The sequence below is a fragment of the Grus americana genome, chromosome Z (assembly GCF_028858705.1).
Source record: "Grus americana isolate bGruAme1 chromosome Z, bGruAme1.mat, whole genome shotgun sequence".
Classification (NCBI taxonomy): Eukaryota; Metazoa; Chordata; class Aves; order Gruiformes; family Gruidae; genus Grus; species Grus americana.
In genome coordinates this window covers 5168837-5182514 of record NC_072891.1, presented here as the reverse complement: position 1 = coordinate 5182514, position 13678 = coordinate 5168837, and the positions used below count along the sequence as shown (strand labels likewise).

The following is a 13678-nucleotide window of genomic DNA, read 5'->3' as shown; positions in this document are numbered from 1 at the left end:
ACTCACTGTATCTTCCCCGCAGAAATGACAAACTGCTGGCCATACCTCTTTGAAGTCAGTAGATACTCAAACCTGACAGCAAGTCATAAGGCAAATTCTAGATTTTTTTTTCCTAATTCCTTCTTTGCATTGTACAGAATCTAAACTTGGATATTAGCAAGCTGGCTTGTATGTTAATACCTTGCCTTTATACTATATTTGCTTAAATTATAGCTATGCATGCTTAAGGGCTGTGCTTCATCACCAATTTCATCATGTGGTAATGAGCAAATTACCATTGTTATAGAATAGAAAGACATCATTTTTAAAATCAAATCTTGGGGGAAAAAATTACGGACATTAAATGAACAATATGTTCTGTTGCTGAGTGCTTCTTTCACTAAAGAATAATTTCTCATATTAAAGACACTCACTCTGCATGATTAAGTAATCTCATCACAACTCTATTGTACCTACTTGCTTTCTATCCTGTCCGCTTTTATGTCATTAGAGTAAGCTTTTCCACATGATAATCCTTTTACCATGTTCTGATACTGCTGTGTCCATTTACATCTCTGCAAAATTAAATCATAGCAAATCACAGAATCATAGAATGGTTTGGGTGGGAAGGGACCTCAAAGCCCATCTAGTTCCAACCCCCCCTGCCATGGGCAGGGACACCCTCCACTAGACCACGTTGCCCAAAGCCCCATCCAGCCTGGCCTTGACCACTGCCAGGGATGGGGCATCCACAGCTTCTCTGGGCAACCTGTGCCAGGGCCTCACCACCCTCACAGGAAAGAATTTCTTTCTAACATCTAAGCTAAATCGACCCTCCTTCAGCTTAAACCCATTACCCCTTGTTCTGTTACTCCATGCCCTTGTAACCAGTCCCTCTCCAACTTTCCTGTAGCCCCTTCAGGGACTGGAAGGCCGCAATTAGACCTCCCTGGAGCCTTCTCTTCTCCAGGCTGAACAAGCCCAACTCTCTCAGCCTGTCTCCATAGCAGAGGTGCTCCAGTTCTCTGATCTTCTTCACGGCCCTCCTCTGGACTTGCTCCAACAGCTCCATGTCTCTCTTGTACTGGGGCCCCCAGAGCTGGACGCAGTACTCCAGGTGGGGTCTCACAAGAGTGGAATAGAGGGGCAGGATCACCTCCCTCGACCTGCTGGTCACACCTCTTTTGATGCAGCCCAGGACACGGTTGGCTTTCTGGGCTGCAAGCGCACACTGCCGGCTCATGTTGAGCTTCTCATCAATCAACATCCCCAAGTCCTTCTCCTCAGGGCTGCTTTCAATCCATTCTCTGCCCAGCCTGTAGCTGTGCTTGGGATTGCGCCGACCCATGTGCAGGACCTTGCACTTGGCCTTGTTGAACTTCGTGCGGTTCGCATGGGCCCACCTCTCCAGCCTGTCCAGGTCCCTCTGGATGGCATCCCTTCCCTCCAGCGTGTTGGCCGCATTATCTAGTACAAGACAACGTTGGTGTGATGTAAATTTCTGGAGGCTTACTCGTGGACTACAACTCACAGTATCAGGAGTCTTCGAAAGAGCAAATGAATCCATTGAACCGCCTTGTCCCACCTATACCCACTGAACAATTGATCAATTTTATACCGACAGGCTCTTCTATTTTATGAGGATTTGTAATGCATTATAGCAGATTCTTGTTTCCAACAGCTGTTTTACCCACATGGAAGGATTTCTGCACTGTCCCTCCCATTCAGGACTGTTATTTCTATTATATAATTACAATCCTGGAGTGGCTAAAGATCATACTATTTGGTTATATTTACACAGTCACAAACCTGCATTGCCTCCAAAGAGCATTCCCCTCCACTATAATATCTCTTCCCTTTGTCTCTCTTTTTCCTTCCCTTTCTTCATGGCTTCAGCCTCAGCTCATCTCTCCTGGACGGTTGTCCTATCCCATTACTGAGAAAAGTGAAAATCTAGTTTGGTCGTACTTCCTGGCGCTGCTCACGGCCAAGGAGGTTTACATTTGTCCCCAATCATTCCTCCTGGTGTTTGGTTTCTTGCCTGTATGTATTTTTCCTAACTAGTTTGGTAAACTTGTAGCCTAATGCTTGTTCTGTATGTGCTTTGCATTGTGAAAGAGCAATACAAATAATATACTGCAAAAGATAATTGCATTGTGATTCTGTTTGCATTTATGTCAAACTTTTGACTCTGGATCTCTGACTTTAGGAACATTCGTTGCAGGTGTATAAGTTCTTTTAAAAAAAGAAAAAAAAAAAGGAAGGAAAAATTATGTCACACTCAGGTCATGAGAACATAAGCTAGGGAAATCTAGCAAGATTTTTTTTCAGCTCCCCCGCCTTTTACGGAACTTTGAAGTCTGACTGTGTTTATCTTCAGAGGCAGGTATTAGAGCATCAAGTGCCCACATCAGTCTGGTGGCTATGTAGCCTTAACAAACAGTTTGGGAAATTCAGAGAAAATAGGAATTCAGAGAAAGTCTTGGTATAATGACGATTCTTACTTCTCAGAAATAACAAAAATGTAGCCAGAATGGTTTAAGAGCTTACCAAGAGTGGTTTGGAGGTAATGTTTTTCATTAAATGAGTTAGAAAACAGTAGATCATACTCACATCTCTCATGCTTATTTCATATCCTGTTGTGAAAAGAAGTTTTTGCTATGAAGTCACAAGGGACTGGCAGCAAGACATGTCCCTCAAATATAAAGTAGCTTCTCCTTTCAACAGGCATGAAAAGCCTCCCTAACTGCAGCTGACTTATTTTGACTCAGATCTGGAATTCTCCATCTTATATTTGCCCTTTGACTGTAATTTGTGCTAATCTCAAAGCATCTGAGGCAGTGTGCTGAACTTTTTCCTAGTTGTTTTGGGTTGTTGTTTGGTTGTTTTGGTTTTGTTTTGGTTTGGTTTGGGTTTTTTTTGGGGGTGTGGGGTTTTTTGTTGTGGGTTTGTTTTTTGGGGGGATTGGGCGGGTTTTTTGGGGTTTTTTTTTTGCAGGTGGTGGTAGGAGGTTAAGACCTGTTTTTCACGCTAGAAAAGCAAGGTACATGAGCTCTTATCTCCTATCATACGTATAACCCTTCATCAGTTATTCCTGAGTACACAAGCTTTGCAAAATTTTAACCTCTCTGAAATGAGTTTCCTCCTTTCTCACAATAAAGGAGGGATTTAGGATTGCCCCAGTAGAACTTCAACTTAAACCTGAGATCAGGTGGATGAAAATACAGAAAATCAGGGCTAAATTCACAGCTGGGGAAAGTCAATCTGGCTGTACGCACTGCAGGGGGGCTGTGCTCTTGTACTCCCACTGAAAATCTGGTCTAGCTGTGGTGAAGAGCCATAGCATCGTGAGAAATGCCTATCAATTAACTTCATGGGTGCAAAAGATTTTCCCAAAGCAAGAACTACCTCTGGCCTACTAACATCCACTCCCTTATCTGATTGTTCATGTAGAACAAGATGTTAACACAAGCATTGTGCAATTTGATAGAAAAGTATTTGAGACCCACTGTTTACGTGATAGGTTTTGTATCTGATTGGAAAACTTCATTTGTTTTGTATCTGTAAGAAAAAAAACGTGTATCAGCCATCTTCTTTCGATTTGTTGACCAGGAAACAGTCATTTGATGCAGACATTTGGCTGTCTCTACATACATATATACAGGCAAAAGAGACTTCATGACTCTTGAAGCTTCATGAGCTGGCAGTGAGGTAGGATGCACCTATCTAATAATTTTGTGTCTAGTTTGGAGATGTTTGAAAATAAATATTTTTCTTGCCTTTTCTACAGTAAACATGGGAATAATCTTGATTTTAAGAGCTAATCTTTATTTATAATATTTAAAATAAATTCCCAAATGCATATACAGCTTTCTTCATGACCAATAACAATCTTGACAAAAACTATTTAAAAGCTAGGAACTTTAGCTTTTACTTTATTAGATTTATTTATTATTATCTTTATATAATTATTGCTTCAAGAGCATTGTTGATTGTCATACAACTTTGTTACAGAAAAACTTCTTCCATAGTCTGAATAAATATTTTTTTTTTTTTTAAATCTCTGTAAGGTTTATATTTTAAAAAATTAGAATATTTCTGAGAAAAAAAATAATTTCACTTATGCATGCAGATTATGCAATTCTGAATATAAGATTTTTAGGGGATTTTTTTTTGGCTTTGTTTTTTCATAGCAAAGAGGACAAGTGTGTCAGACAGTCTAACACATGAATTTCTAACTTGGTGCTCCTGCATGCCAACAGTGTGGTTGTTTAGTGCATGCTTTGAGAGTTGATTTTAAAGGTCTTAAAGAGTCTGTTTTAATAATTCATATTGATTCAGTAGGGGATGAATATGCTTGACATGTTAAATGATTAGCATTTACATTATGAACATGTTAATTACTGTATTTTTAATGCCAGTAGCTTTTATAAACTAAGATAAGAGTATTCTTAAAGGGACACCAGTAGATTTGCAACATGCTGGAAACTAGTCTAATACAAACCAGCCCTAGAAATATTTCTCCCTCTTTCTTTTCAGTCTTCTGTCTCCCCTTTCACATTTCAGTAAGGATGTTTTATTTCTTTGGCTCTTGCACACAAGTACCGAGCTAAAATAAAAATAAAATAAAAAAATAAAATAAAATAAAACAGGAAGTGAAAGAGACTAGAAAGAAAGCATTTGGTCATTCAGTTTGCATTGATCTGTGGTAATCCAGTGATGAATGGTGTTATAGATTCCCCTATCTCCCCTCCACGCGTAGGAGAGGTGGCTGTTACAGCCGCAGTCATGATGCTTTGGTTTCCAGCATAAGTTAAAAGCCTTTATCTGCTGCAGTGTCTGATTCGCAATGGTGACTATCAAACAAGCAGAGTAAAACAATTTAGAGATATGCTTCTCTCCCTTTCTTTCAGAAAAATGGCTTAGCTTTATGCAATCAAAGGTTGCCGTGCAGTAAAGCAAAAGGGAATTTACTTCTGAGTAATGCAGCTTGATATAACATTGTGTTGCAGACCAGAGAACTAATCTTTTCATCTATCTCTGGGCCATTTCAGCCACACCTGGTCACCGTATTGGCACATACTGTCTTGAGAAATCTTTGTGGGTCTAGGAAAAGAAGAAAACTTGCAGGGTGTATTGAGTTAATGAGGCTGTGGCAGAGATAAGACAATCAGTAAATAGAAGTCTACTGATACTCGTCAGGGACAGAAATGATGTAGCAAGATCTCTATGTCAGTGCAGGAGATGGAGATAAGGGAAAAAATCAGATGGAGGTCAAGAAAGCCTCTCAGGTCAGGCTGGGGTACCTTGCCAACTTCATAACATCTCACAGCTGTATTCCCAGAGCTGTCCTGCAAGGCAGGGAGCTCCACAGGAAGACATGTTTCCGTACATCAGTGAGGCAAAACTCTTGATAAGACACCGATCTGAGTCTGGGGCTAGCAATTTGAATGGAGTGGAATGGGATGGAATGGAATGGAATGGAATGGGAGGAGAAGAAGAGAAGAGAAGAGAAGAGAAGAGAAGAGAAGAGAAGAGAAGAGAAGAGAAGAGAAGAGAAAAGAGAAATTTCAGTTGGAAGAGACCTACAGCGATCATCTATTCCAACTGCCTGACCAGTTCAGGGCTGACTGGAAGTTAAAACAAATTATTAAGGGCACAGCAAATTATTAAAGGGATCACAATTAAAGAGTAATGCCTGTATCTATATGTAGGATTCTGACCATTGGTAAATCACTGGGACTACTGAATGGTCCCCAGGGATAAAGCACTACAGCAACTGTATTTATAGGTTGGATAGGAAAGGGTATACTCTGAAGTAAAAAAATTAATCTGAGCTTTTGCTATACTTATTCGTCTTCAACCTCTTTCAGTTGCTGAAGAGCACTAATGCAGGTACAGATTTCACTCAAGAAGTCTGCAGTGACCTCTCTCTATGTCCATATATTTTTTTTAAGGAAGTCTCAACATGGAAAGAGTAATCACAGTTCTCATTTGTCTGGAGGGCTCCTTCAAAGTATTCCTGCATACTGCCTGAACAGTGTCTTATATTGCAATGGAGGTACACAATAGCATCATTAATTAAAAGTGGAGGAGTTAGGCAGCAAGGGAGGAGGCACAGGGGAGCAGCCTGTGAGTTTCAAATTTAAGGGAAGATTCCTCAACTGGACATTATGTGTAATCTTGGGTCTACACCTTCTAACAGCATGGCTGCACGTGTGTCTGGAGCTTCCATCCCTGTCTTCTGGAGTTTGAAAGCCTGAGGCTCTAAGGCGTGCTTCTGCTTATTCTTTCTTCTGGCCAGTCTTGCTATATCATACCATTTTTAATCTGTAGGAGGGTGGAAAGGAGGAGGTGATGAAAAGCCCCAGGAAAGCAGAACATTTCTAATTTCTTCAATCCAACCAACTGATGGAAAATTTGCCAAAAAAAATCGTAGTGTGATTTTTCAAGCTTTCAGAAAACTACTGACTAACCCAATAATTTCTAAAATCCTGGAAAGAAATTCAGAACATGACATATTTTTTTGACAAAGAACAGCTTTGGGTCTGCCTTGCCCTCTGCTAGCATAACTGTAAGGGCTGCTGCTTCAATATTATTATTTGTTTTCTTGCAACCACTATAATGAATACCAAAAGTATTTTTGTTTGGGTTTTCTTTGGGATTTTTGTTCATAATAAAAACAGTTATTGTGTTATTTTCTGAATCCAGGTCTGTATGACAAGCACCAGGTATTTTGAAAGCTACCAACATAGAAAATCCTTTTAACAGGGAATACAAATCCTGCTTCTTGAACTCAGGGAACTCCAGTAAATAGAAATACTGAACTTTCAGAAAGTGTTATTGCCTAGTTCAATAATAAAATATTAATAACCAAGTTTCCTCTCCTGTTGGGTACATCGTAGCATATACATCCTCAAGTTGGACTTACTGAGGACTTACTAAGCTGGACTTAGTGAGCAGAGCCCAACACCCTTTGGTTAGAAACCTCATATCAAGAGGTTGCAGACTGCTCTGTGCAGTTTTACATGAGCAGGTTTACAGTTTTACTGGTGGGTTTTTATTTCTCCGACCAGGTTTTTAGCCCAACACTTTTATTCTTGTCATTCTTATGCATGTTCTAAAGGACATTTCTCACACATCTTGAGAAGCCTATGAGTCAGTATTTTTAAACTTGAAATTAGGTTCCTAAAACTATATCCAGGAATATAAATATCATCACAGTTTTGGAAAGTGTTAAATATCCTGTAAATGTCACCAAAGCAGAGTTTTAAAATTAAATTAACTTATAATATATAGCTACTTTCCAGAAGACATTTCTCTGAAAATATTTAGGGGAGGAATAAAAAATCAGGAATCAGTAATCAAAAATAAAACTTTCAGTTGCTCAAATCTTCTACGTCATCATTGCTGGTTTTATTTTTGATGATTGTGTACTGTTTTCTTTTCATCAAAACTAAAACCCATGTGAAGGCTCTGACAAGCAGTAAAAGGAATTTGTGTTCCTTTCCCAATCTTTTCTTTATGGAAAGTGCTTCCCTTTTATAAATGTTTTTGACATTTTGAAGACAAAAAAATACTATACATAAAGTTTTCAAAATGGGTACTGCAAATTAGCAACACATGTCCCAGTGATGAAGTTTAAAAGAGGAGCTTTGGCCGCAAAGGTGTTTATGTGCTTTTCAATAATAGGCTATTACTTTAATTTTTGCTTTTGCTTTTGGAAACTTTTGGTTTCTTCTACAGTCTGATTCAGGAAAAATCTGTACCCTGAACAACAATTCATAAACACCTGCTTGCTCCAGACATGATTTTAAATCACCTCTAAATGAACAGAAGCATGGTATTGAAGCCTGTATTAAAGATTGTTCCTGGGGAAGTCATGTATTCACCTTGTCTCATACCATGCATTGTATGTGATTTTATAATTCCCTTTTCCCAAGCTCTTGGACATGTGGGATGCAGAAAAAAATAATAATAAAAAAAAATTAAAAAATGCACAAGAACTAATATGAAATAAATAAACTTAATGCACCTCAGCTTTAAAATGAGATGAGCAACTATCCCTAATCAATCTGCTCTTTCATTTAGGTCCAAGCAACTCTTCCTGGAGCTTTGTTCTGGTTTGGATTTCTTACCTCTGTCACCAGCCACTGGCGGAATCTCCACATCATTTCATCATTGAAGTCAGATGCCTGTGAGTGTCGACTAGCCTGTGAGTAGGAAATGATAGAAATAAAATGTACTCATTAGATAAACGTGGCAGAGCCCCCGTGACCAGCAGGAGATGCTGTAGATAATCTGGACTCTTGCAGAGTCAAGATGATGTATTTGGGTCTAAGACTGAGTCAGGCTGAATGTGTTTTGATGTCTTTATATGTCCCCCTAAACTTCAGGTAACGTTTGTCCCACAAACACCAGAAGGGCAACTCTTTCCTGGCGATGTTTCTGCTCTCACAGCCCCTGTTCCTCTTGTTTTGTTTAGTTCAGCATAAATGAACTAAAAATGGGTATTGAAAATATCCAGGGTAAGAACTGTGCTCAGAGAGAGACTTTCAATCTCTGTACCGCTAGAGGTGGGCGAGACATGGGAGCAGAAAGGGCTCAGGACAACAGCCCACAGCCGGGGAAAAGCCGATGCTGAAGGGCACCAAACTTCTGGATTGTGCTGTTACACTTGAAATCGAAGGTGTATTCAGGGTAAATATTCTGGGTAATGCCTGCAGCAGTTGTGATAAATTCCCCAAGTCATTGATGGAAACTGAGAAGAGGTGGACTCAGTGTACAACAGGTGCTGTTGTGTGTCCTTCTGCAACCTGGTGATGTTTTTACACACCTTTCTAACAAATGCCTGTTTCACTGAAGTCTTGACTGGTGCTGCATGCACCAACAGGCATGGATGCAGGTCACCTCTGGAGAAAATAAGGCCTTTCATGTCTTAATTCTCTTTTTTTTTTTTTTTTTTTTTTTAAATCCTGTATGTTAGGTGGGCACCTAGCTTCAGACTCACCAAGCGTTGCAGTTTTTGCCAAAATCTGGTCCCTTATAGCAGAGCATAACTTTTTTTTTCATAGGGATTGTTGATAAAGCTCCTTGCTTCAGTAGGATTTTTGGTTTCCTTTTTATCTTTTTCTAAATATGGAAAAATCCTGTAAAGGGCTGGGAAGTCATGGTTGCCCTTATAATGAAGTAGTATCAGTTACCTCAAAAAACCAACCCTTACAGAAAAAACAGGTAAGATTTAACAGAAAATTATGATCCTTTCCTTTGAGTGCAATGTAACCACTGTGTAGTATACAGGTCCCCTTTCCACAAGAAGAGACACCTAAAAGGTAGGTATAATTTTCCAATCAATGGGTTTGTTTCAGTCTCTCTAGATAAAGTGCTGAGATACCAAGTGACTTGCACAGAACTACTTGGCTTTTCTTTCAAACCCCACAAAACCTTTCCGGAAGAGAAAAACTCAAATGCAAATGTTTTCAGATATGTGTCTTGCTTGCTTATAAGTTTCTCAAGATCATTTATTTTACTTATCATTTAGTGGTAGAAAGCACTTTTGACTTTTTTTTCTTTTTTGGTACATTTGTTTCAGAATGCAATTTTGAACCACGTTTTTTTCTCAGATCACTACCTTTATAGCTAACCCTTTGTTAGTTATGAGTGTTGGGTACATTTACTTATGCAAGTAGGCTCTGGGTTCAGGATGGGGTCAGCAGACCTTATCTGTGCTCATAAATGAGGATTTTTGCCTATAAATAGGATTATTGGAACAAAAATCCAGGTATAGACCCATACGTTGCAGCTGTAACAGCCTGTGTTGTAACTCTTTAAAGACGTGATCTGGTGGGGCTTCTCTTTGTGCATATTTGCATGACTCAAACACTACAGATCATACTTGCAAGGCCTTTTTTTTTTTTCTTTTTTTCAAATCTGTCCTTGTCTTTATCTTCTGCATCTATCTGTCGCTATACTGAGACAGTAAAGTTAAGACACAGGACGGCTTTGTCTGCAGGAGCACACTCAGACTAGTCTTCCAGACTAATTTTCTGCTTGGGTTACTTTCCTAATTATAATTTGTGTTCTCATCATGTCGTGGAAGAATACATTTTAAATGAGTTTGCAATATACAGTGTAGAATACCAGCTTCATAGCACTGTTCGTAACCTAGAATACCAGTTTTTAATTTGTCATAATGCAAATGCCGTAATGATTACAAGTATTCAACCCTGTGATCTATTTTTTTTCCCCATTTATTTACAAACTGAAGTCTCAAGTTTCATATTCCTACTCCGTACGTAAGACCATTGGTGTAGGATGTTGATTTACCTCTGGACAATCAGAGCTGTGTATGTTATGCATCATGTTCCAAAACACTGTTAAATATGTGGAAAGGGGAAAAAAAATTACATGAATTATGCCTACTTCAGCCTTCTTGTGCTTGCTAATAGGTTTTAAATGGACTTTTTTGGGTTTTTTACTGATAACCACAAAAAAGTGATTCATTCTCTAAATTAATACTAGAAATATTTCCCTGGAATGGAGTATTCATTTTTATTGAGTGACAGAAATGTGATACCTGAATCTGGTGAGACTAGAAGCAGCTAAGGTTTCAACTCTGCATTAAGCACCTACTCCCGGGAAACAGTCACGAGCAAAGTTATCAGGAGCATTTCATTCTATTGAATCTATTGAGTCTGGACGGATGCTTCAAAAGAGTGGGGCCATGCACAAAAGCATGTATATGAAAAAAAAAAAAAAGTGTGATATCAATTGCTATACAAATTGATTTAAATATCTTTATTTGTACACACCTTGCCTACCCTGATTAACCTTATGTTAGGTTCTACCTACAGGTACATCGTTGAGCCTGGGTTTTATAATAAGCTGGCCAACGTTGCCTATGTGGTGATGCTCACACGAAAACTGGATTGTTTGCTACCTTAAGGGATCGTATCCTGATGTTGGTCTACAACAGGATAAATGGCAACACCTTCTCAACTGTATTGAGTGTGCTAGTTAATGACGTTAGAGAAAGGAGCCCAGCTTCCATGTCTCCCTGGCCCTTCTTTGTATCTGTTGGCCTGAGCTTGCATGCTTGGATCTGGTTAGTCCCTGAATGGTGATATTTTTTCCTCACCCTTTGAAGCCATCTAGGCAAAATCTCAATGTAGCCCTGGTGCATAATTGCTACAGGTCATTAGCTGCAAGTCGAATTTGCTGTGAATGTGTATGATAGCATGAGCACTTGTTGTCCCAGTGCAGCCATACTCATTTGAGGATTTTTGCATGATGAGCATGAGTGTTTTCGAATGGGGTATGGATGTTTTGGTTTGTGTTATGAACGATCTGGCTTTTTTGGTCCTGTGTGTGCCCTAAGCGCTGGGGTTTTTTCCCATGGGTGTGAGAGGGGTGTCCCCTTCTTCGAAGAGGGCTCAGGAGAAGGATGGTGGAACACCTTTCCAGCCTGCCCACTATGGGCATGACAGCCCAAAGGAACGACAACCAGTGCTGGGGTCCTATTGCTGCCCAAGGGGAAAAAAGAGACAATTGCCCGTTCATCTCTCAGTAAGTGCAGGCTCTTTCCCCTCATCCAGGCTGCCAAAAACCACCCAGCTGATACTAAAAATGAACTCTCAGAGAGAGCACGTGAGATCTGCCACCTCCAGGCATGGCAGGAGAGGGGTATGCACAGGTCCCCGGGAAAGTGTAGCTCAGCGCTTCAATCATCTCCCCAGCCTTGAGCAGCTGAGCTGTGGAAATCACTTTGACGTAAATCTCTCAGCAGCTTTTTTGTCTGAGATAAATGGTGCATAAAGGAAATGCAAAATTGTTTGGTGGACAGGATTATCTATGTGTTTACTGCTCTCAGCACTTTTCTTTTGTCTTTTGACTGTGTAGTTCCCATTGGTGTGAATAGCTGTACATGAAGCTAAAGCCTCTGAACATGAGCAGGGTGTAAGAGAGCTCTCCTTTTAACTGGTGACAGCTAGGCACTCATGGTTGCGAGAAATGTCAAGTTAGAATAATTACTAGTAGTAGAAAGTAATTATTTTTCATTTCCAAGGTTCCCTGTTCAGTGTTAACCCAAATATAAACTTTCTATAATTCTTCATCGTTATCATTCCCCTGGATGTATTACTTTCATTTCCATTTGCTATTTTACATATGCGCCCTCACACACACGTGCACATCATTGTAGCACCTAATAATGCTTTTTTTGTTTTGTTCCATCCTTTCAGGCCTATCTTGGTATGTAATATTCTGTTGCCCTTACGTCCTGATTATATACAATATTTGTATAAAGATTCAAATCAATGTTTATCACATCAGAGCACTATCATTCAAAAGAAAGCACAAATCAATAATTCATTAAGCAAGAGAGAAATGAATTATTTTAAATTCTTCTTCTTCCCTTTAATACTTTCAAAAGAAATTGCACTCTTTAAATGAAGTTTGATCACTTTTTAGACTAAATGCGTCTGATTTAATGCATCTGATGGTAGTCAGCATAGTATTCATCATGGGATAAATAGTAGAAATGTAAAATTAGCATAGATGGTTTTCAGTCTGCTAAAACTTCCGATTCATTAAAAATACTCCATGATATAAAAAATACTTGGGGTGGGGTGTGTATATAGTTTTCCAAGTTGAATAATATAGCTTTTTTAGACATAAATAACATTATTCATTTCAAATTGGAGCCATTCATTTTCAGAAACCTTGTCTAATAAAAAATCAATAGAGCTATTTGAAATAGAGAATTTTGCTTGTTAAAAAAGGGATATATTCAATCTAGGAATTGTTAGGAAGTGTAAAACTTCTGGAAAAATTGCAGTTGTTTTGTTTTGGTTTTGGATTTTTGACTGAAACAAGCAGAGGAATAGACATAAATGTGTGACAGGTGATCAGGTCAGTCCTTTGTTTTTCACTGATAATCAACCTTCATTTGCCTCGCTGTAGTTGGAAGAGCAGAAAATACCATTCTCTGGTATCTGTGTAAGTCGAAAGTCAAGAAAGAGCCCAGTTTTCTTTTTCTGCACCCGTCCAAGCCCATGAGATAATCAGGTGATCTCCTGCATTGGAAGATGTGCTAAATGAATGAGTCCGTGGAATTCAAATGCACCTTTAGCCCTGCTCATTTACTAATTCACCAGCAATAAAGTGGTCATTGCTGATGACACAGGGAATTTCTTGTGGTTTTAAAATACAATGACAAAGTATCCACCAGGAACCGCAGAGCATTAGCTGTTGCTTTCACTGGGGATGAGTGTCCTCTATTGATTGGTTTTCATTGCCTGAGCTCAATAAAGCTTGTATTTATGATGACATAATTTATGATTGCTTATTTATCTGCTGTGCGTAAAATGAGCTTAGAAGCAAATTACCATATTTACCAAAAGGATCTCTGGATTCTTGAAGAAGATATTTTACTCCTAGGCATATACCAAAATTGGATAGAGCAGAAAAAAAATACCCACACTGGCCTTGAAATTACACAATCTCTTTTCTTAGATATGCCCACCCCCATCGCTGAGGCAATGGCTTCCTCTCTGCTCAACTTTTGATCCATTCCGGTGGCCCTGCGAGAAATTTTATCTTCAAACATGAAGTTACAACAGAGGCTGAAATCAGCACAGCCTCCCCCGGTTATTTGCCTGGAAGCTGACATGCAATCTAGACTGGGTTCAAGAAGTGATTA

The 13678-nt window shown here is 39.3% G+C and overlaps 1 protein-coding gene across 1 annotated transcript in view; it reads left to right on the top strand.

The window, feature by feature from the left end:
* Positions 1-3602: 3602 nt before the first annotated feature.
* LOC129199313 (urea transporter 2-like) overlaps positions 3603-13678 on the top strand; it is a 332764-nt gene continuing 322688 nt past the window's right edge. The window contains exons 1-2 of the mRNA XM_054809615.1: positions 3603-3690; positions 8071-8176. The gene's annotated coding sequence lies outside the window, so the exon portion shown is untranslated. The remainder of the gene's footprint in view (positions 3691-8070; positions 8177-13678) is intronic.